Source organism: Pinus tabuliformis, chromosome 6 (assembly GCF_031772625.1).
Source record: "Pinus tabuliformis cultivar Carrire ecotype Pingquan chromosome 6, CPIR1, whole genome shotgun sequence".
In the NCBI taxonomy this organism is placed as follows: Eukaryota; Viridiplantae; Streptophyta; class Pinopsida; order Pinales; family Pinaceae; genus Pinus; species Pinus tabuliformis.
The window spans coordinates 163,876,291-163,898,232 of NC_142292.1; positions in this window are offsets into that span (position 1 = coordinate 163,876,291).

Genomic DNA, 21,942 nt, shown 5'->3' on the forward strand with positions numbered 1-21,942 from the left:
TGCGGAGAAATCTTGCACTGGTGTGTGGCGAAATCTTGCATTGGTGTGCCGCAAAATCTTGCACTAATGCACGATGAAATATTGCACTGGTGCACGACAAAATCTTGCACTGGTGAGTGGTGAAATCTTGCACTGGTGCACGGCGAAATCTTGCACTGGTGCGCGGTGAAAACTTGCACTGGTGCATGGAGAAATCTTGCATTGGTGCGCAGCGAAATCTTGCAATGGTGCATGGCGAAAACTTGCACTGTTGTGTGGCAAAATCTTGCACTAGTGCGCGGAAAAATCTTGAACTGGTGCGCGGTGAAATCTTGGATTGGAGCATGGTGAAGTCTTGGACTAGTGCACGATGAAGTCTTGGACTGGTGCATGGTGAACAACTCACTGGTGGAAACTTGACAAGTTCAATCTAGGGTCTCCTGCACTAGTTTAGGGCTGATCTGGGGTTTGCTGCTACTCATATAAATAAGATCTTTGTACTATTTCTCTCTGCTGAATTATTGAAGATAAAAGAAGAATTGATCAAAGGGTTTCCCCATATTGGGGTTTGTCCCTGGCTATACACCACATCTTGTGTCTCTTGTCTTCGCTTGTTTTCTGTCGACCTTTTAATGTTCTATCTACACTTTACTTAATGTACATGTGATTGCTAATCTATGGATAATAATAAGAAAAGGAAGTAAACTGCTCCAAGCATAGAACATACCGTAATGAACAACATCTGATACATTTAGCTGGAAAAATGATTCGTTATGTTACAAAGATCACTTATACCTCTATAAGAATTCCCAACTCAAACAAAAGATTCTTCTGGAATTGCACACCTCTCCCTTAGGAGGGCACTTAGAATTTTTAAAAACTTACCATAGGGTTAAAAAATATTTTTTTTTGGATGGCCTTAAATCTAATATTCAAACGTTTGTGGTAGAATGTTTGGTTTTCCAACAAAATAAAGTTGAGACAATTAAGACCCCAGGTCTGTTACAACCTTTATCCATTCCAAGTCAACATTAGGAGGAGGTTTTAATGGATTTTATCAGACGTTTACCCATGTTCAAAGGAAAGAGTGTCATCATGGTGGTAGTTGATAGACTTACCAAGTATCCACACTTTTGTGCATTATCTCATCCATTTAAATTCAATACAGTTGCTACTGCATTTATGGAAACAATTTAAAAGCTACATGGAAACCCAAAGATCATTGTAAGCGATAGAGATCCCATTTTCACTGGAAATTTTTGGACATAATTATTTTCATGTTTGGGTACTCAGTTAGCTCATGGTTTTATTTTATCATCCTCAATCTGATGGGAAAACTGAGATAATCAACAAATTTTTGGAAGGATATCTTCGTTGCTTTGTATTCGATAAACATACAAAATGGGTCAAGTGGTTGCTTTTGGTTGAATGGTGGTATAACACTTCCTTCCATAATGTAGCAAAAATGACCCCATTTATGGCACTTTATGGATATCATCTACCATCCATCACATCATATTTAAAAGAAAATTCCAAGGTTCAAGCAGTGGAAGATCACATCGAGCATCAACAAAAGGTTCTCCAACTCTTAAAGGATAACCTCACTTTTGTGTAGAATAGAATGAAACAACAAGCAGATCAACATCGCAATGAAAGAATTTTTGATGCAGGTGACTGGGTATTTCTACGACTACAACCATACAAACAAATGTCCCTCAAGAAACCTAAGAAGGATAATACATTATCACCAAAGTATTATGGTCCGTACAAGGTATTGCAAAAGATTGGTACTATGGCATACAAATTGGAGCTTCCTACATCTTCCTGAGTGCACCCAATTTTCCATATTTCATGCTTAAAGAAGGTTATATGTGACAAGATCCCAGTTCAAACAATATTTCCAGAAATTTACTTGACGAGGAAGGAAAAATCATATTGAAACCTGAAGCAGTCACATAAATAAGAAATCGAGAGCTACGAAATCGATCAATCTCAGAGTATCTCATCAAGTGGAAGAACTTAGTTGCTGAAGATTCCACATGGGAGGATGATAATTTTATATAGAAGCATCCACAACTACTCAAGCATTGAGGACAACAATTTTTTGAAGGAGAGGGGCATGTTAGGTCCCTATAATACTAGTGTATTCCCTTATTATTATTGTCATTGTAGCCCTTTATTGTTATTGTTGTGCCCATGTTGTCCCCATATTATTATTGTGCCCCATAGAAGCCCACTATTATTATTTTTGTGCCCTTACATTATTATTGTTATGTTGGCTTTGATTATATTGTGACCCCTTAGACTCCTAGATATAGAAATGAGGTTTCTTCATTTGAATCATACAAGAATTTTTCATTTGTGTAATGTAAATGAGGTTGCCCCCTCGAAGAGGACTATTTTTAAGTCGTTGATCTATCTCTTCTTCTATTTTGCAAGTTGTTTGCATAACAAAGTTTAAATACTCTTTGATTGAAAAAAATGTTTTTACCCTAGTTAAAGAGATTTAAAAATTTAGACACTGTATTCTTCACAAGCACATGGAGGTAAGAGTCCCTTTACCTACCATCAAGTTTTTATTGTCTCAAACTCTGTTTTTAGGAAAAATTGCACATTTTCTCTCCAAAATTTAAGAGCATGATTTGAAAATGACTGCTTCAAAAACAATAAAGGGACACAACTTGGCATCAATCCTAGCTCAACATCTTGAGCTAAGCAATCCAAATGATGATGATGATGAATCATTGTCTTCCTTATTTTAACAAATGAACAATTAATTGATGTTGCAAGCCATCCATGGTATAAAGATATGATATTTTATCTTCAAAATAAAAAATGCCTCAAATACTTGAAAAAATTTCATTACAGATGTTTATGTTTAGTTTTTTCCAAGTATTTTATTTTGAACACTATGCTTTATCATATGTCTTATGATTGTTTATTGTCATATTGTGTTGATGCCCAATCTACAGCTAAAATGTTATCAATTTCTCATGGTTCCGCCTTTGGAGGTTTCCACACTGGTGGACATTTTGCAGAAATGTCCACTACATACAAAATCTTAAGGTATAATTTTTGTTGGCCTGCAATTTTTACAGATTGTTATAACTATGGACAAAGCTGCAAAGAATGAAACATGCATCTAGAAGAGAAAAGTTACATGTTATGCATCTCTGCATGGTTATCCATGAATTCTCATTCGCTAAATGGGGTTTAGACTTTATTGGATCGATTAACCCTCCTTCATAAGTGGGTCATATTTTTATACTTACTGCTAATTATTATTTTACTAGGTGGGCCAACACCATTCCTTTAAAGAATGCTCATGATGAGTAGGTAATTGAATTCTTAGAAAATAATATTTTCTCACCCTTTGGATTTCCTTTGAATTAATTTCAAATAATGGGATTTCATTTATATCTGCACATTTTACTCGGTTTTGTAATTAGTAAAATATCAAACACTTGACTTCCTCGACTTATTACCCATAGGGTAATGGACTAGCTGAGTTCACTAATAAAAATATGATTTGTATCTTGAGAAGAAACAATAGAGACACCACAACCATAAACAAATATTGATGTACCAGCAATAGATTGACTCGAGGGTGAGTCAATGGATTGTGGTCGGGGCCTATTAGATCCTTCATCTTTGGTATTGGTTTTGGAAAATTCTGATTAATATTTTGCTGAAAAGTGGTTGTAGAGAAGATTAGTAGAAGCGACAAGATAGATGGTCAAACTAGTCGAAAGCCGAAGACAGAAAAAGAGAAGCAACATAAGAAGTTAGAGGTTGTTACCTTGGGATTTGAAAAAGCCAAAAAAGGAGGATGCACATGCTGGATTTTGAAAAAAGCAAAAGACGATCAGGATCAAGACACCCAAATTTTGTCAAAGAAGACTAGACCAAATGGAAAAAGTGGACTAGATCAAGCGAGTGGAATGAAAGAGAAAAATATATAAAAGGCTGCCACAAAAGAGAAAAAGAGAGGTAAGTTCCAACCTATGTTGAAATGATTCTGGATTGAAATATGGATTGGTTAGCTAATTTTTTTTGTAATTCTATTTTATAGTTTATCTCTGATAAGCTATGAAATATCTCACATCCTTGAGAAGATCTATGATGTAATGGTCTTAGGTGATAATAAAATTGAGGTGTTGTGAGGAATGATTCTGTGTATTTGTGTCAATGTTGTATGAGTGGCCTATTAAATTTTTTTAAGATCATGTTAATGTGTAACTTTTTAGTATTTATTGTTGTAGAATGTTTCTATTATAATAAGCTTTGAATATTAAAAATATTTTTTATATAATGAATGATCCAATTGTTAAGACACTCTTCACCGCTAAATTTGATCCCTTCTATCCTTGATTGTCTTGGCACGCTTTGGGTTAGATGCTTCTTCCTTACGAAGGAGTGAAAATGTCAGCGTCATGTTAGAATACAAAAAATCCCTTGGTTGGCCACTAGAGGTTGAACCCCAGGTCTTCCTAATCTGAACTTTACACCAACAAAAAAATAGTCTTCATTGTGATCAATCTCAAACTATTTTCTTCTACTATTCTGATTATCACACTTTCTAGTTTTGTCCTCTTTTCATATCGATCATATGAAAAGGGAGGTTTGAATCATAGAGCATTCAAATATTTAACTCAAGCTATTTTCGTAAACATCATACCTTGTCTCTCTTGCTTTCCAATATTAATAGTAACTTTCTTCAAAGCCAACCATTGTGAATTACGGAGTGTTAAACCCCAAGCAAGTTTCAATGGTAGTTTTTTTATATTACTTCGTTTGAAAGCAAAGTGACTAACAATATTGAATGATGGAAATGGGATTGATAACGTATTCAATTACAAATAGTTTATAGTTTCAAGATGAAAATTTCAGATAAGTGAACATTTTATTTAAGATTAAAATTCAATTATTTTATTTATGGTTGATTTATTGTAACACAGAAATAAATGCATGTCATCAATAATTTTTGTGCTTACACTGAAATCAATGCATCTAGGGTAAACAATTAAATATGATTATAAATCAACATATTCATTGAAATCAATGCATCTATTACAAGAAATCAAATAGGATTATAAATAAACATCTACATTAAAATCAATGCATCCAATGAAAGAAATCAAATAAGGTTATAAATCAACAACTACACTAAAATCAAATCATCTATTGCAATAAATCAAACAGGATTAGGAATCAACATCCACTGAAACCAATCCATCTATTTCAATGAAAAACCAAAATTTCATGGCTTTTTAAATCCAAATTCTTATAACTTTTTTAAAATCCTTACTTCCTCTTCCTCCATGGTTAATAATGTTCAATATTATGTAATACCATATAATATTTGTGTTTGTCTCTATGTCTCTTTCTTCTCCCCTATCTCTCCCTACGCCATATATATCTATATCTCCCTCCATCTCCCCTTTATCTGGCTCTATCCCACCCCCCAAAAAAGTACACACACACTCTCTTTCCATATCTCTCTCTCTCTCTCTCTCATTCTTTGTCTCTCTATCTCATGCCCCAAACATATACACTCTTTCTCCATATCTATCTATCTATATATCTCTCTCCCCCCTTCCTCTCCCTCTCTCTCTTCCCATTCTCTCCCTTTCACTCTCCTCATATCTCTCTTCTCTCCTCTCTCCCTCACTCTCTTTACATCTCTCCTTTGTCACTCCCTCTCCCTCTCTTCACCTTTCTCTTTATATATCTTCTTCTTGCCTCCCTCACTCTCCCCCTCCAACATTATGTCTCCCTCCCTCCCTCTCACCTTCTCTCTCTCAATTCCTTTCTCTCTTCCTTCCTCTCTCTTCCTTCCTCTCTCTCCCTTTCTCTCCCACCTTCCTTTGTATCACCCCACCATCACTGTCTCCCACTTATGCATTCAAAAAAGAGGTTTTCACCTTAGGAGATTTGATCTTGTTGACAGTGTGTTATAGCTCCAAATCTCACTCTTATGGTTTGTGATGCTGCACTCATGGCCTAGGGCAACCCCTCCTTCCAGACCTGGTCCAAAAATTTAAAAAATAGTGTTTTATTCCCTATACGAGACATTGCCCTGAGTTAAACGCGTGTACACACGGGTCTGTGTATACCCAACCCGCGTGTATGTATTAAAACACTTAAAAAAATAAATAATTCTTCATTTTCGGGCGGAGATCGCGGGTTTTACCTGCTGATCACCTATTAGTGCCCGTGGCCCAACTGTTCCCAACCAACTCCTAACTAAAAAACTACTTTGGAGATGGTATAAAAAGACATCAAAGGGAAGGCCTAAGGGAGAGAGAAAAGAAGAGCAAGATTATTATGCTGAGATTTTCCCCATAGACCAGGTCTGAAGTCCTTGGTGCCTTCTGCACTTCCCCCATTTTGCATAGGAAACCCTTGTTTCCATGTGTATTGGTGATCATCCATCCTTTATATCACCATTGAGTAAGACTTGGAAGGAGCTCTTGTTGGAGGCTTGAGGCTGGAACGAATCCGGGAGGAAGCTTTGCTTGGAGCCTGCTGAAGGTGTTTCAGGTGAAATCTTTCCGTTATATGTACTTTACTTGCCTTTATATAAAGAAACACGTCTTGGTTCCCGAAACAATCTTTCTTTATGCTTATGAGATTCTTGTCTTGAATTCTTATGCAAGTAGTTACTTAAAGATTTTTATAACTAACTTTATAGCATGAAGATGGTTTTCATATAAGTATTTGTCCATGTACTGTTGTGTTCTTTGATTTGCTTGTTTTATAGGTCAAAGAAGAAGAAGGGAACTCCAAGAAGGGTTTGGACCCTAAAGGCCTTCTCGAACGTAGGACCTTAGGTACGTACCCTAAACATTAGAATTTGCTTAAAGTGAAGATAATGGTTGTGTGTGTGTTTCTTTGAATAAGCAATTTTCAGTCTGGTAGAGTCTTAACCCAAAGGACCCTAGGGGTACTTTCCCTTCAACCAGAATTGGCGACTCCGCTGGGGAACAACACTCTTGTTGTTCCTAGTTTGGGTAGCCTTCAAGCCAATCAAGGCTCAGCCTCTCTGTTTGCTGGTTCTGACTGTCTGATCTGTTCTTGAACTCTAAGCTTTTCCAGTTTTTTCAGTCTGTGTTTTTTTATTTTTCTTGAAAGTCTTCATATACGCTGTTTTTCTGGATTACAGAAGCGTATATACGCAAGTTGTACTAAGTGGACCCGCGTATACGCAGGTTTCCTCAGTTACAGTAGCGTGTACACGCACTCTGCACATCACTGCAGGCACGTATACTATATAATTTTCAAGATTTATAAATTTTCTTTTTGCTGAATGTTTGTCTGGTGGTTTGGGTCAGTTTCAAGCAGTCATTTTCCAGTAACAGTCCTCTGTTTAACAGGGGGCATCTTATTCTGAACTCTCTCTAGTTATAAGGAGTATTAGTCTTGTTTTCGTTGATTGCAAGCGTCATTGATTTTTGACACACAAGATTTCTGGTTAAGAATCTTGACTGCTCTGTTTTGGCAGAGTAGGAAGATTGGATTTCAAGCTTTGTGTTCACTTTTGTTTTGATGACCCTTTTGTTTGCTTAACGAAACCATTTTTGTGACCATTTGCTCCTTCGTTTCGGGAAAGTTGTTTGTTACCATTTTCTTGAAACTTGTCTTTTGATCTTTTGGACTTTCATTGCTGCTTTTGATTGTCAAAAAAGAGATTTCAAACACATTTATTTTTGTTGAGTTTTCATCATTTGAAAGGTGTCAATTCACAAAATTGTTTGGTTGCCTATTTATCAATCATTGGTGTCAGTATTTTTGAGAGCTTTCCTTTGAAAATGACTTTTTGGTTTGATTGAAAGAAAATCTTTTGAAAGTTTTGAGTTTCGCTTTCTTAAACTTGCTTTTCATTTGATTTCCTTTTTTGCGAAGTGAAAGTGCTTTGTTTTTATCTTAGAACTTGTTTTTATTGTTTGGACGAAATGATTGGTAACACATCATCTTCTATCTAGGCATTTTAGTGGCAAGACACAATTTGGTAAAGCAGCAACTTTCCTTCTTTGTTTTTAGAGTAGTCTTTAAATCTTGCATCCACATATAGTTCTTGCATTAGGATAGATTTGCATCTATTTTTAGGCATATATAGTTTTGTAAGTTTTTGTGAGTGTGGAGTCTGCAAAGAAAAGAAAAATTTGTTTATATTAGAAGTACCTCTGAACCTCATAGAAATTGCTCTTCATCAAAAACAAAAAGTGCATGTGCATGTAGCTAAGTTTTATTAATTTCTTTTGCGTCCATAAAAGCACCACAAGTTTCATCTCCATTACCCTGTGACTTAAAGAACAACCTAATAAAATCAAGTGCTAAATTAAAATCCACTAGAACTTTTTGTTTTAGTCAGTTACACCAACAAGTTTAGGATTTTAGGGCCTTGGATTAGGCGAGTGGAGAGTTAACTCTCCAAGGCCACATAAAACGTCAAACATAAGAGTCTGATTAACGAGAGAAAATCCAATAGCGTTAGGAAGACCAGGAAAGCTCCAGATCTGGGAGTTAAGCACGAGGGTCTGTGAAGACAGGGAAGAGAGATACCCCCTCTCCTACTTGTCCGAACTTACCTCACGATTGTTCCGCCTGGCTTCTGCGACGAGTTGGTATCCATAGTTGCCTCTCCTAGGGATCTGCATAGGTGGCTGTGGAGGGGAATCCCATGGCACCTGAGGTCGACGTTGCATCACTCTCGACAGTACTACTGGAGGGCACCCTTGCGAATCTTGGGGGCTTGCACCGGCGCAGGCTGTTGTTAGGAGGTCAGCATAACTTCCTATGATACCTTCGCTGATAGGATTGGGCCCTCATCATCCCAGACTATCTTCGGAAGGCCCTTTGATTCACTTTCTCGTATTTTGGTGTCCGGTCCTAATCACCCGGAGCGGAAATACGTGGAAGTTTGTTTGACTGGTTGTATCTTTAGGGACTTTATAGTGTGTGCTCTGTGCTCCTAGTTGGCCTAGCTTTTAATTTTTTGAGTCTTTAGTTAGATCATAACAAAAAATTCAAAGTGGCTGACCGATCTCCAAGACGGTCTCGAAGACTTCGTGGTCTCTCGCCACCTAGTTTAGAGCCTTCTCCTAGAAGGCGCAGAGGCAATACTACCGGTAGGGTCCGTCCCACACCAGTTGACGCATCGAGGATTGATCCTCCTCTCGAGGACATTAGCGGCCAAGCAAGGCCTGGCACTTCTGAGCAAGAGAGGGACACTCCAGTCCTTTCTCGAGTTCGCTTTCAAGCAGAGAATAACGTAGAGGTAGAAGAACTTTCAAAATCATTAGTGGTTCCAAATTCTCCTCTACCATTTAGTCATCCAGACGTATTGCAATACGTTGGGACTCCATCACATAGACCAGCAAGTCCAGGTTACGCTACGCGCTTACCATTCATGACCACTACTGGAAGCATGGCTTCTACGAGTGTTGCGACTATGCAAACCCCTACATCAGTGCAAGGGGGAGGAACCATTTCCATCCCCTCCACTTCCTTGTTTGGATCTTTTGCGAGCACATCTCTACTTGGGTCTACCTCCATTCCGTCCACGAGTGGAAATGCCCAAACCAATGCTTTTAGTACTGGACTCTTCTCTTTTGGCACCCAATCACAGGGTATTCCATCGGTTCCATTTAGTGCCGCTACGTCCATGATGGGCGGATTGGCTTCATTCCAGGGTTTTCCTTTCGGAAGTGGTCATATACCACATTCCAACCCGACGGTAGGATCCATGCCTTTTTCTTCTATAGGACAAAGCAGCAATCCTTTCCAAGGTTGGAATAACCCTGGGGTTAGTAGTGCAGGAACTGGGAATCCATTTATCGGCCAACAAGGGAATAGGCCGTACACCACGGTTAGTTCGTTTCAAAGTATTCCTCCCCTTGCTTCGGCTTGGAATCCATATCAGGGGTTATCAACTCCTTACCATTCTTTAGGAGGAAACTTTGCGGGCTATGGAGGTTATACGGCAGGAGTTGGTCAAACTCCGAATTTTGCTGGACCACAAGGCTTGCCTTTTGGTTCAGCCGGTTCTACTGGTCACTTCGGGCAGCCTGGTGCCTCCCAAATCCCAGGACAATCTTTTCAAAACTTGGGGAGTTCTGCCTAGTCTGGGTGGAATCCCCTAGGTCCTCCTAGGCTTCCGTTTCTGGCAATGTTAAACTTGCCAGATCTCACAAAGTTAACAAATGACCCAATCAGGTATAATCCAGCCTAGCCTCCGGTCCCAACCAAACTCCCTTCGGACATTCCAAAATTCGAAGGGAAGAGTGGTGAGGACCCGGGCGACCACGTAACCACATTCCATCTGTGGTGCTCATCCAACTCCCTCATCGAGGATTCGATTAGGTTGAGACTCTTTCAGCGCACCTTGACTGGTAATGCGGCCAAGTGGTATATAGAGTTGCCAGGGGGCAGCTTTACATCGTTCGCCGACTTAGCCAATATTTTCTTAAATCACTTCCAGTTGCCTATCCGCTATGACGCCAGAACCGAACTTCTGGCCACCTTTCGTCAGGATAAGGCAACCCACATTTCTAATCACATTCAGGAATGGAGACGGAGAAAGAGGCTCATTAAAGCCGAAATCCCTCCGGAGTACCGTCTAGAGTGGTTTTTGAAGTCTTTGCAACCCGAGATTTCCAAGGATGTCTCCATGTCTGGGGTCTATTCTGAGGAGCAAGCCATTTTCAGGGCCCAGCAGTTAGAACTGATTTACTCTCAGTCTGGGATCCTCCAAAAGTACTTGCCAGATGCTCCTGGATCTAAGGATGATTTAGCTAAGCCGAAGCCAGGTCCGCACAAGGACGATATTGTTGGGTCAGTAGACACATCTACAGTGAACTTGTTGAATCAATTGCAGCAGTTGTCTTTGCAAACTGCTTCTAACAACCAAGTCACATTTTCTAATCCTCCCGCTTCCCAAACTTCTTCAATTAATGCCGTCCAATCCGATAACCCCAAAGGAAATCAAAATTCCAATGGGAAAAAGAAAGGACGTGGTAAGAAAAAGAACTCGGATGGGAAGCTCGATGCAAATAAATCCGGCAACAACGCTGGTGGTGGTAAAGGTGAGTCGAGAAAGAAAGTTAAGTTTCCTTGCAAGTTATGCAGTGGGGACCATCTAACTCATCTCTTCCCTAGAATTGAAGACGCTCAGCGCTTGTTAGGACAGCAAGGGACTTCTAGTTCACAAGCTGTGTTAACTAACCCATTTCCCCAAGGGCAGCAACTTCTTGCTGGCGCGAATTCGAATCCTAGGACCTCCTCAGGGGGCAACCAGGAAGGGGAAAAAGCATCAAATGTTTTTATGATGGGTTCAAATGTCCATGTGACTACTCAGTCACGTGATTATGGTGAAGCCCAAACATCTAAGGATAAAACTGTTCCCGGAGGTAATGACCTTCATATTGAGCGGCCCCCTGTTGAGACTATACCTAGGATACCGAAAGGTTCCACCAAACGCGCGATGATTAACCTTAATGCTAGGGCCGCCCAGAATTACTCCATTGTGGAGGATCTGGCTCAAAGCCCATGTGCTATGTCCGCTTTAGAGGTTCTCCAGTCGTGTCCGTCTCAGAGAAGTGCTTTACTCTCCGCAATTGGAGCAGTCGATCCAGCTAACTCTTTAGTGCTCTCTTTTGACATTTCAAATGTCAAAAAGAGACTCCCTCATCATATGGCTTTTCAGATAAAGTCTACATACCGTAAAATCAATATTTTCCGCACCGTTATAGATGAAGGAGCTTCCACATGTGTCATGTCGATGTCATGTTGGAAGGCTATTGGCTCACCTTCGGCTGTTCCTTCACCAACCGTCTTAACTGCATTTGATGGTCATTCTCACAAGCCGCATGGGATTATCCCGGCCTTTCCTATATGTGTTGGAGGGAAGGTCATTAATATCGAAGTTGAAGTCGTAGATGCTAGCCTAGACTATAATCTCCTATTAGGAAGAAACTGGGTATATGAAATGGAAGCCGTCGTATCGACTCTGTTTCGTGTCATTTGCTTTCCTCATGAGGGTAAAATCATTAAGGTTGATCAATTGGACTATTCTCCAATCAATCCTCAAGCAAAATCCGACTCTACTATTCCTTTGGTGGATAACCCTCGCCCGCCGACTGAGAATTTAGGAGTAGGGATGTATTCGTCATTGATGGGTACATTTGACCTTCCCTCTCCTTTTGCAAAAATCAATGCTATTTCGTCATCCAAGGAGTCTCCTCGAGAAGAGTTCTTCCGAACTCATTATTTTTCTGACCCTTGGACCTTGCCTTCACCTATGACCACATTAGTTGAAGGACAAGTTAATGGAATGGCATTTCCTATATCTGCAGCTGAGCTTAGATATCAGTCTATCGTAGACTCTGCAGATAACCATTCCACTCCTTTCTCTGAAGAAGAGTTGGATGGTCATGTGGCCCCAGCTTGGAGCTTAGATTCTATCTCTACCTTGGATTGCTTGGATTCAATTTTACCTTCTGAAGAAGCAATCCTTGAAGCAATGATGGGTATAGATCAACCGTGGGAAGACTTACACCATCGTTCGTACTTTCTTCCTCCTTTGCAGGAAGTGGAATCTAGGTTTTCCCAGCTCTGTACTAGTGATGTTGATATGGTTTCGAACCCTTTGGCTCCAGCACACATTCGTGCCGAAGGTAATATGTCGGTAATTTCAAAAACGATACCCATCAACATCTCTAGGGACCCTAACATCATAGAGAATATCTTCATCGGAATTGAGTGTTCCCCTGAAGAAATTCAAATTTACACCGACCTATTCAAGGAATATCGCGATGTGTTTGCTTGGTCTTATGAGGAAATGCCCGGCATTGATCCTTCTATAGTCCAACATGAGATCAAGACGTACGAAAATGCAAAACCGATTCGTCAAAGGCTTCGGCTGGTTAACCCTAGGAAAGCAGCGGCTATCAAAGCTGAGGTTGAGAAGCTGCTAAGGGCGGGTTTTATATACCCTGTTCCTCTTACGGATTGGGTTTCTAACCCAGTCCCTGTGGACAAAAAGCAAGGAACAATCCGAGTATGCATCGATTTTAGGGATCTAAACAAGGCTTGTCCGAAAGACAATTACCCCACGCCATTCATTGATCAGATTATCGACGAGTGTGTGGGTAATGAAATTTTTTCCTTCATGGATGGTTTTTCGGGTTATAATCAAATCTCTATCTGTCCTAAAGACCAGCATAAGACGGCCTTCATATGTCCCTGGGGTACTTTTGCATATCGAAAGATGCCTTTTGGTCTTAAAAATGCTGGAGCCACTTTTCAGCGGGCCATGTCATACGCTTTCCACGACATCAAACACGTCATTGAGGCATACTTAGATGATCTCGCTGCTCGCTCTCGAAAGAGAACTGATCATCCTAGTCATCTTCGATTAGTCTTTGAGCGATGTCGTTTCTATAAAATCCGGTTGAATCCCAATAAATGCGTTTTTGCGGTTACATCCGGTCGGCTGTTAGGGTTTATTATGTCCAATGAAGGGATTCGGGTTGATCCCTTCAAGGTTGAGGCAATAGTTCAGTTGCCTCCCCCGTCCTCAATTCGTCAACTTCAAAGTCTTCAAGGGAAGGCTAATTTCTTAAGACGGTTTATAGCAAACTATGCCGAGATCACTAAAGGGTTCATGCGTTTGCTACGAAAAGGAGTTCCATTTGTGTGGGATGACTTTGCGCAGCGGTCGTTTGATGCTTTGAAAAAGGCATTAGTCTCTGCCCCGCTTTTGAGTCCACCGGATTATGGTAGAGACTTCCTTTTATATCTCGCCGCACCAGAATCTACCATTGGTATGGTTCTAGTTCAGGAGGACGATGCTCTTGTCGAGCACGTGATTTATTATTTAAGCCGAGGCTTAATAGGTCCCGAACTCCGCTATTCTCCGGTTGAGAAATTGGCCTTGGCAGCTGTCCATGTTGTCCAGAGGCTCCTTCATTATATTTTGCTGCACAAAACTTTTGACTTAGCGGCGGTCAATCCATTTCAATTTGTCCTCAGTAGGCGAGTGATTGGGGGCAAATATAATAGATGGATAGTCATTTTACAAGAATTCGATCTCGAATTCTTGTCCACCAAGTCTAAGAAATCTATGGTCTTCGCGGAGCTAATTTCTGAGCTTCCTTGTGGAGAGGATGTTGTTTATGAGGAAATTTTACCTAACGAACATATATTCCTCATCTCTTCACAAGACCCTTGGTATGGAGATATCATTGTTTATCTCCAGACTTCGAAGTTTCCCTCTACTTTCTCCAAGGATGAACGTCGCAAATTACGTCACCTGGCTAAAAACTATGTTATCATTGGTGACACATTATATCGTCGAGGGGTTGATTCAATTCTTCGACGTTGTTTAACCTTAGAGGAAGCAGAGTCTGTTCTTAATGACTGCCACAGTGGAGCTTGTGGTGGTCATCTATCAGGGCTTGCTACAGCCCAGCGCATCTTACGTGCCGGCTACTTTTGGCCTTCACTCTTTAAGGACTGTGTGGAAGCGGTCAAACGTTGTCACCCGTGTCAAATTTTTACTCGCAAGATGCACGCGCATCCAGCTCCCCTTTTTCCCGTTGTCACCGTCGGTCCCTTCACTAAGTGGGGTATTGATTTTACGACTTGTAATCCACCTTCAGCAACGAATCACAAGTACATTATCGTGGCTGTAGACTACTTCACGAAGTGGGCTGAGGCCATGCCTACTTATAAGAACGACAGTGACACGGCAACTTTGTTTCTTTTCAATCAAGTTATCTCAAGATTCGGTATCCCAAGGGAGATTGTCACTGACCATGGCAGTCATTTCCAAAATCAGCTAATGTCCGAATTGGCTCTTAAATTAGGTTTCCGTCAGGAGCATTCATCCCCTTATTATCCTCAGGCCAATGGACAGGTCGAGGCGGTCAATAAAACTCTTAAGACGATACTCCAACGAATAATCGATAAAAATCGGTCCAATTGGCACATTATGTTGTATTCGGCTCTTTGGGCATACCGAACCTCCGTCAAAACGGCTATTGGTTTTACTCCTTTTCAGTTGGTTTACGGGATGGAATCTATCTTTCCGGTTGAATGTGAAATCCCATCTCTAAAGTTGGCTGTTGAGCTTCTTCCTGAGACTTCAAGTCTCGAGGAGCGCCTAGTTCACTTGGAACATCTCGATGAGCAGCGTCGAGATGCCGCCACGATGAATGAGGCCCATAAGAAAAGGGTCAAAACACAGTATGATAAGTCTGTCCGTCCTCGTGTCTTTTCTGAAGGTGACCTTGTCTTGGTCTATGACCAAGATAAGGACGCCTTGGGGGCAGGCAAATTTAAGCCTATGTGGTACGGTCCTTTCATTATCAAACGAGTTTTAGAAAAAGGATCGTATGAGTTAATTGATTTCGAAGGAAACAAGCTGGCGGAGCCCAGAAATGGGCTCTACCTAAAGAAGTATTTTGCTTAGTTTTACCAGGCAATGGCTTCTTTGTATTTTATGTATATTTGTACATATATTATCGAGCGTTTTCTGATATCAGCACTTTTGGTCTGCTTTGGCAGGTGTTGATGGATGATTTGGTTTATTTTGGGTTCGCCGATGGTGCTAGTCGGCACACTCGGAATCTTGCTTCCGCAGCGTCGGTACTTTATTACCCAACTAGTCAGTTGATGATATCGAGAGGCGTGTGTATAGGTCCTGCTTCAAACAATATGGCCGAGTATACAGCTGTTATCAATTTATTATCCGAGGCAATCTCTTATGGGATCGACTCGTTGGTAGTATATCTTGATTCTCAATTGATAGTGTCTCAGTTAAATAACATTTATCGGGTTAGAGATCCATTATTATATTGCCAATATTTAAGGGTGAGGTTGTTGCAAAGATCATTTATTTACATTAATTATTTGCACATTCCAAGATCTCAAAATTGGTTAGCTGATTCTATCGCTAATCAAGCATTAGACTGGCATATCAATCATTCATCATCATAAAATCATGCATCAAAAAGTCAAACTGTATATACATATATATATCATAAAACGCCTCGAGTGTACATATGTGTGTCCAAAAATATACAAAATTGGGACTCAAATGCCCATAATCATGTCAGGCATATCTAGCGCCTCGGCTCAGGATGAGCGTCTAAGTATGTCACTATAGCGTGGGCCACGCGCCGAAAGATGCGAACCCAGTCACGTGGCATGCCAACTACATGATGCTGCATATCCGGAGGAAGGTCCTCTATCTCGGCCATCGGTACTTGGCAGCTCAATCTCGCCAAGTGTCGTTGGACGTTGTTCAGGGTCCGTTCCGTATCCGCAGTCGCCTCTTCGGCTCCTCGGCCACGTCGTCCATGCCGCAGGAATCCATCTGGTCGTATAGGCCCAATGTCTAGAACATGATCATCATATTAGTCATTTGAATCTCATCAAAAAATATTTTTCAAAATTCATCATTATATTTGAAAAATCCAAAAAAATCATAAAATAATAAAAATTCTTACCGATCTCGCCCCATGCTGCATTTGGTGGTAACACTAGATCAGGATCTCCTCGAAAATCCAGCCCAGCATAGGGGTAGTCATCCACGGCGATGATCTGTTGCTCCCACCAAGCAAAGAAGTCGTCGTCAAATGCATTCCTTGGGACTTCCCCACCCCCCAGACGTTTCATCAAGTCAGCCCACCGGCCCATGCGTGGATCACGTGGACTACTGATGGCAACTGCTACCCTGGGACGGAGTGCGGGAACCTTCTCGAAGAAGAAAGTGCACAAGATGGTTCCGAACCCAAAGTTCTTGGTCTGTCCCCTCCTGATAGAAGTGAGTTGTTCCTTCATGTTGGCAAGGAGAGGAGTACACCAGTCAAACACAGTAGTGAGACAGTCCACTGCCACGCTCATGTTTACCCGTGACGCTTGATGTAGTGAGGATGATCCGTTCACTCGAGATATGGTGAACAAGATTATCCTGAGTGACAAACTCTCCACATGTGGGATAGAGATCTGGCTCCCAACCTTCCGATGACCCGGGCAGTAAAGTTGTACATAGTCATCTACACTGAGGCTATTCCGTGTCCTGCCCCGGGAATGTACTACCTCTCCCCTTCGGGAAAGGCCCGTGATAAAATATATGTCTTCCACTTCTACCCTGAGTGGCATCTGATCAATCACAAATGCTTCCTCATCGACATCCCAATAATCAATGAGTCTCTCGAGAAGACGCGTGTTTGCTTTCATATTTGGCAATTTGAAGAATTTTAGCAACCCGCATCCCCGTAGGGCATCTAATGCCTCATCATTATTCATAACTTCATTATCCACGGCTGAGTGCTCTCTTTCACGCCATGTGATAGTCATCCTAGAAGAAAAAATAATTTTCATCCGTTAGTTTTGTTTATAAAATTAGTTCGCTGCGCACACGTGGGTTCATATATACACAGTCGCGTGTAGGGCCATCGTATACGCGAGTTCAATATTGCCAACCCGCGTGTACGCCGCGAAAGAATTTTTTGCAAAAATCCAACGGTAAAACATCAACTAAAATTCCTAAAAACTATCACAATTAATTGCAAGACAAGTTTAGTGCTTACCTGGAAGTTTTCGGCAAGTTTGAACGGTTGGAAAAGTCACAGGGAAGTTTGCTCCTTTTGCTCCACAATTTTTGCTCTCCAAGTCAAATGGTGAAAATGGTGAGTCCAAAATTTCTTTTTATAAGTTTTGAAAATGAAAAATTTTTTCAAAATTTTATTTTGTTTGGCCTCATGTCACTTTTAACTTGGGAGCTTGGAATGCCGAGTTTGGTTTGTTTTCAGGACATTTTTCGATAGTTCGAGACGGTTCCATGACCGCTGACCCGTCATGGCAGGTATCGTGTTTTCACTGGCATATAGGTTAGGGACACCATTTTTTCCGTTGCATTATGCATACTAGCCTCCATCTGACCGATCCATCTGTCGTAGGGTCCACCCCATCGTGTTATGGTTAGTAAGCCATTTTCACTCGCCGATTCTTTAAATCATGACACGATGGTAGAGCCATACCTTTACATGGGCTTCGTAGTTAGCACCTCACTGACATTTGTTGCCCATGCTGCTTCGTTTTGAGTAGGCTTGGGAGTCCTCTGTAGTCCCGCCATGACTTATGCGTTGAAGACTCACGACACCTTGCTCTGAGGACAGGCCTAGAGCCGCACCCTGGCCCTATTTTCATTATTGATAGGTAACCTTGTGCTCAGCATCGATCAGTATCATGGGTCTTTGACTGAGTGGTTTCCCTTGTGTTCGACATCAGCATACATTATCACACATTGGGATTCGTGCAGTACCTTGGTTTCCATTTGACCCTATTGGTGGATACCTTGCCTCTGTGTCAGCTTTCATTATTGGTTGGTTCAGAGGGTTTCTGCCGTGCGCTAGCCACATATTGTGTACGCCGGAAACGTACTTTGGTTGGGTTACTACATCTTTTTCGTCCGATTCCTTCCACATTATTGGCCTACGGGTTACACTCGCGCTAGATTGATGGAGGATGCCTTAATGCCTTCCTTCTAGCGGATCTTTCCCTATCGACTCCGACTCATTGCTCTGGGGCAAAGATCTAGAGTCCATTTGGCAGTACCTTGGGGTTTGCAGTCATTAGTGGCAGATCCTTCGCTATCGACAGTGGGAAACCATCATTGTCTCCTGATCGATAGATTCTTACAGGTGTTCGACTTCAACTCATCTATTCACACTTGTTAGATTGTACTGGGTACCTTGACGCTCATTATCATTATCGGTGAGTAGTCTCGCGTTTGTTAACGGTATACATCAATGACCGGTAATCAAACGATTTCTCACATGGTTGACTTCAGATCATTTATTCCCATGGTGTAGAAATGTACCACGGCGGTCGGTGAAGACCTCAGGTTGTATCAGCATTCATTGGTTCACATGACAGTTGCTCCTGTTGCTGCTAGTTGATACCACTCTACCTTATATGTTGCAGTCAGTCATGGCGACATTCTATATGCTGGCACCTGAGTTTGCAGTGTAGTACCATCCTATTCCATCATGTTCAGTTGGTACCTTTTGGGATCAGTCTTTGATATCAGTGATCCATTGCATCTTTCAGCATCATTGACAGTCTTATATGTGATATTCAGACATGTACTTACTCATTATGATCAGATGATCCATTATGTATCTTCCAGTCATTTATACTTGTATACTTAGTGGATCCGCTTGTACTTGATATGCGGACATGCTTTACTTTTCCTGAGCATGGGTATGCCCGCCTCAGACAATGTTTCTTTCTGATCTCCTTTTGGTGGCTTGGCAGGCTGAATTCTGGTGCAGTCCTCCTCGGTTTTTCGACAGAGTTCCTTTCCATGTTCTTACATAATATATTTCGGCCATCATGTTCCCCTTCTGACCTCATACATTAGGGGGCATCTGTTATAGCTCCAAATCTCACTCTTATGGTTTGTGATGCTGCACTCATGGCCTAGGGCAACCCCTCCTTCCAGACCTGGTCCAAAAATTTAAAAAACAGTGTTTTATTCCCTATACGCGACATTGCCCTGAGTTAAACGCGTGTACACGCGGGTCTGTGTATACCCAACCCGCGTGTATGTATTAAAACACTTAAAAAAATAAATAATTCCTCATTTTCGGGCGGAGATCGCGGGTTTTACCTGCTGATCACCTGTTAGTGACCGTGGCCCAACTGTTCCCAACCAACTCCTAACTAAAAAACTACTTTGGAGATGGTATAAAAAGACATCAAAGGGAAGGCCTAAGGGAGAGAGAAAAGAAGAGCAAGATTATTATGCTGAGATTTTCCCCATAGACCAGGTCTGAAGTCCTTGGTGCCTTCTGCACTTCCCCCATTTTGCATAGGAAACCCTTGTTTCCATGTGTATTGGTGATCATCCATCCTTTATATCACCATTGAGTAAGACTTGGAAGGAGCTCTTGTTGGAGGCTTGAGGCTGGAACGAATCCGGGAGGAAGCTTTGCTTGGAGCCTGCTGAAGGTGTTTCAGGTGAAATCTTTCCGTTATATGTACTTTACTTGCCTTTATCTAAAGAAACACGTCTTGGTTCCCGAAACAATCTTTCTTTATGCTTATGAGATTCTTGTCTTGAATTCTTATGCAAGTAGTTACTTAAAGATTTTTATAACTAACTTTATAGAATGAAGATGGTTTTCATATAAGTATTTGTCCATGTATTGTTGTGTTCTTTGATTTTCTTGTTTTACAGGTCAAAGAAGAAGAAGGGAACTCCAAGAAGGGTTTGGACCCTAAAGGCCTTCTCGAACGTAGGACCTTAGGTACGTACCCTAAACATTAGAATTTGCTTAAAGTGAAGATAATGGTTGTGTGTGTGTTTCTTTGAATAAGCAATTTTCAGTCTGGTAGAGTCTTAACCCAAAGGACCCTAGGGGTACTTTCCCTTCAACCACAGTGCTAGACCTACCAACATGTAAGAGGATCTCCCCGGTAAGACGTCCCAACTAGACCTTAGACCATTTCATGTAGTAGTCTTAGGAGTGGGTCGTATGGTATCGCCTTGACCACGGTCGAGCGCAGAGGCAATAAGGATGTCCTTGTTGGTGGCAAGGGTGTGACCAGTGTAGTAAGCCAAGGAAGGTGCATGAAGGGTTCTAACAAATGGAAAGCGGAATGAGTGCACCCCTTGGAAACCTATAGAAACATGTGACTTGGAAGGCAACACACGAGCAACGATACATCACACGCTGGATGGAAGGTGAACCAACAATCCAAAGTGATGCTTAAACCAACAACACATCTCAGTAAGATTCATACATACATATATACAAAGATTCCATAAATACATGTGTAAGCAAACAACTACATATATCATTAGAGTAACCAAGACAACTGAAATACAATAATAAAATATGCATGAAAAGTGTTGGCTCTGTTATATTAAGAGTGAAAGATCCAATCATACAGTACAACCATGACCAACCTCTAGTTCCAACAGAGGAATGTTACAGTCACTGTTGCCTACTCCTCCAAAGAGATGTACTAGATCTGCACTATAGAGAAGCCAAGGCTCGTTACAATGCACTCTAACATTTCTCTAGGATACATCTATAGGAATCTTGGCTCCCAAAAGAATGTACAATGAGTTATGAGGTTCTATAAATAGAAAAAGGGTGGGGTGACCCTTGACATTCGCCTTTGTGACTCTCCACCTACACTCATGACTCTTCAACTACTACATGACTGTTAAATTTGACCATCGACACTTGGTCTTTCACTTTTACAAGATGTTACATTACAATCTGCACATGTACCCATGTGAGACAAATTGGCTTGAGAAAGCCATGCAAGACACTACTAAGACTCAGAAAACTATGGGAAGACCAAATCTTCGACATCTTCATGATGATTGACGGTGGTGAACTAATGCTAAGCTTGGTAGTCCGTGATGGGGTCCGCGTGCTCAAATGTGACATCCTACTGAAAGTGAACTCTCGCCTCCATTGCATCTGGGTACACTGATAAGGAACCTATTTCCAACTCATCTAATAACATACACATCATAGTCTTGAGTCCGACTGGACCAACAACATACTGATGCATAGTGTCTGTGTTGATCTCCAAGTCTGCGCTGGTGGCTACACGCATCAACTTGTCAAAGTACATGTCCAGCTCCATTTGGACTTGGTTCTTTGACTTCACCTCGGTGAGTATGCCAATAGATGGGATTTCGTGTGCATGGACAATGCCATCCATGCTTATGAACACTCGTGCATGTGAAGCTAGCAAACTGGTGATGAGTTGCAGCAGTTACTCATAGTTCAAGATCTAACTTTGGATGCGTGCCTTCAAGTCTACGCCTTTGGCTTCATCATCTTTGGAAAATGCAAAGGGGATCCTTTGTACCTCATTGTCCATGTATGCATGCAGCCAACAATAATGTGCAATTTGAAAATATGC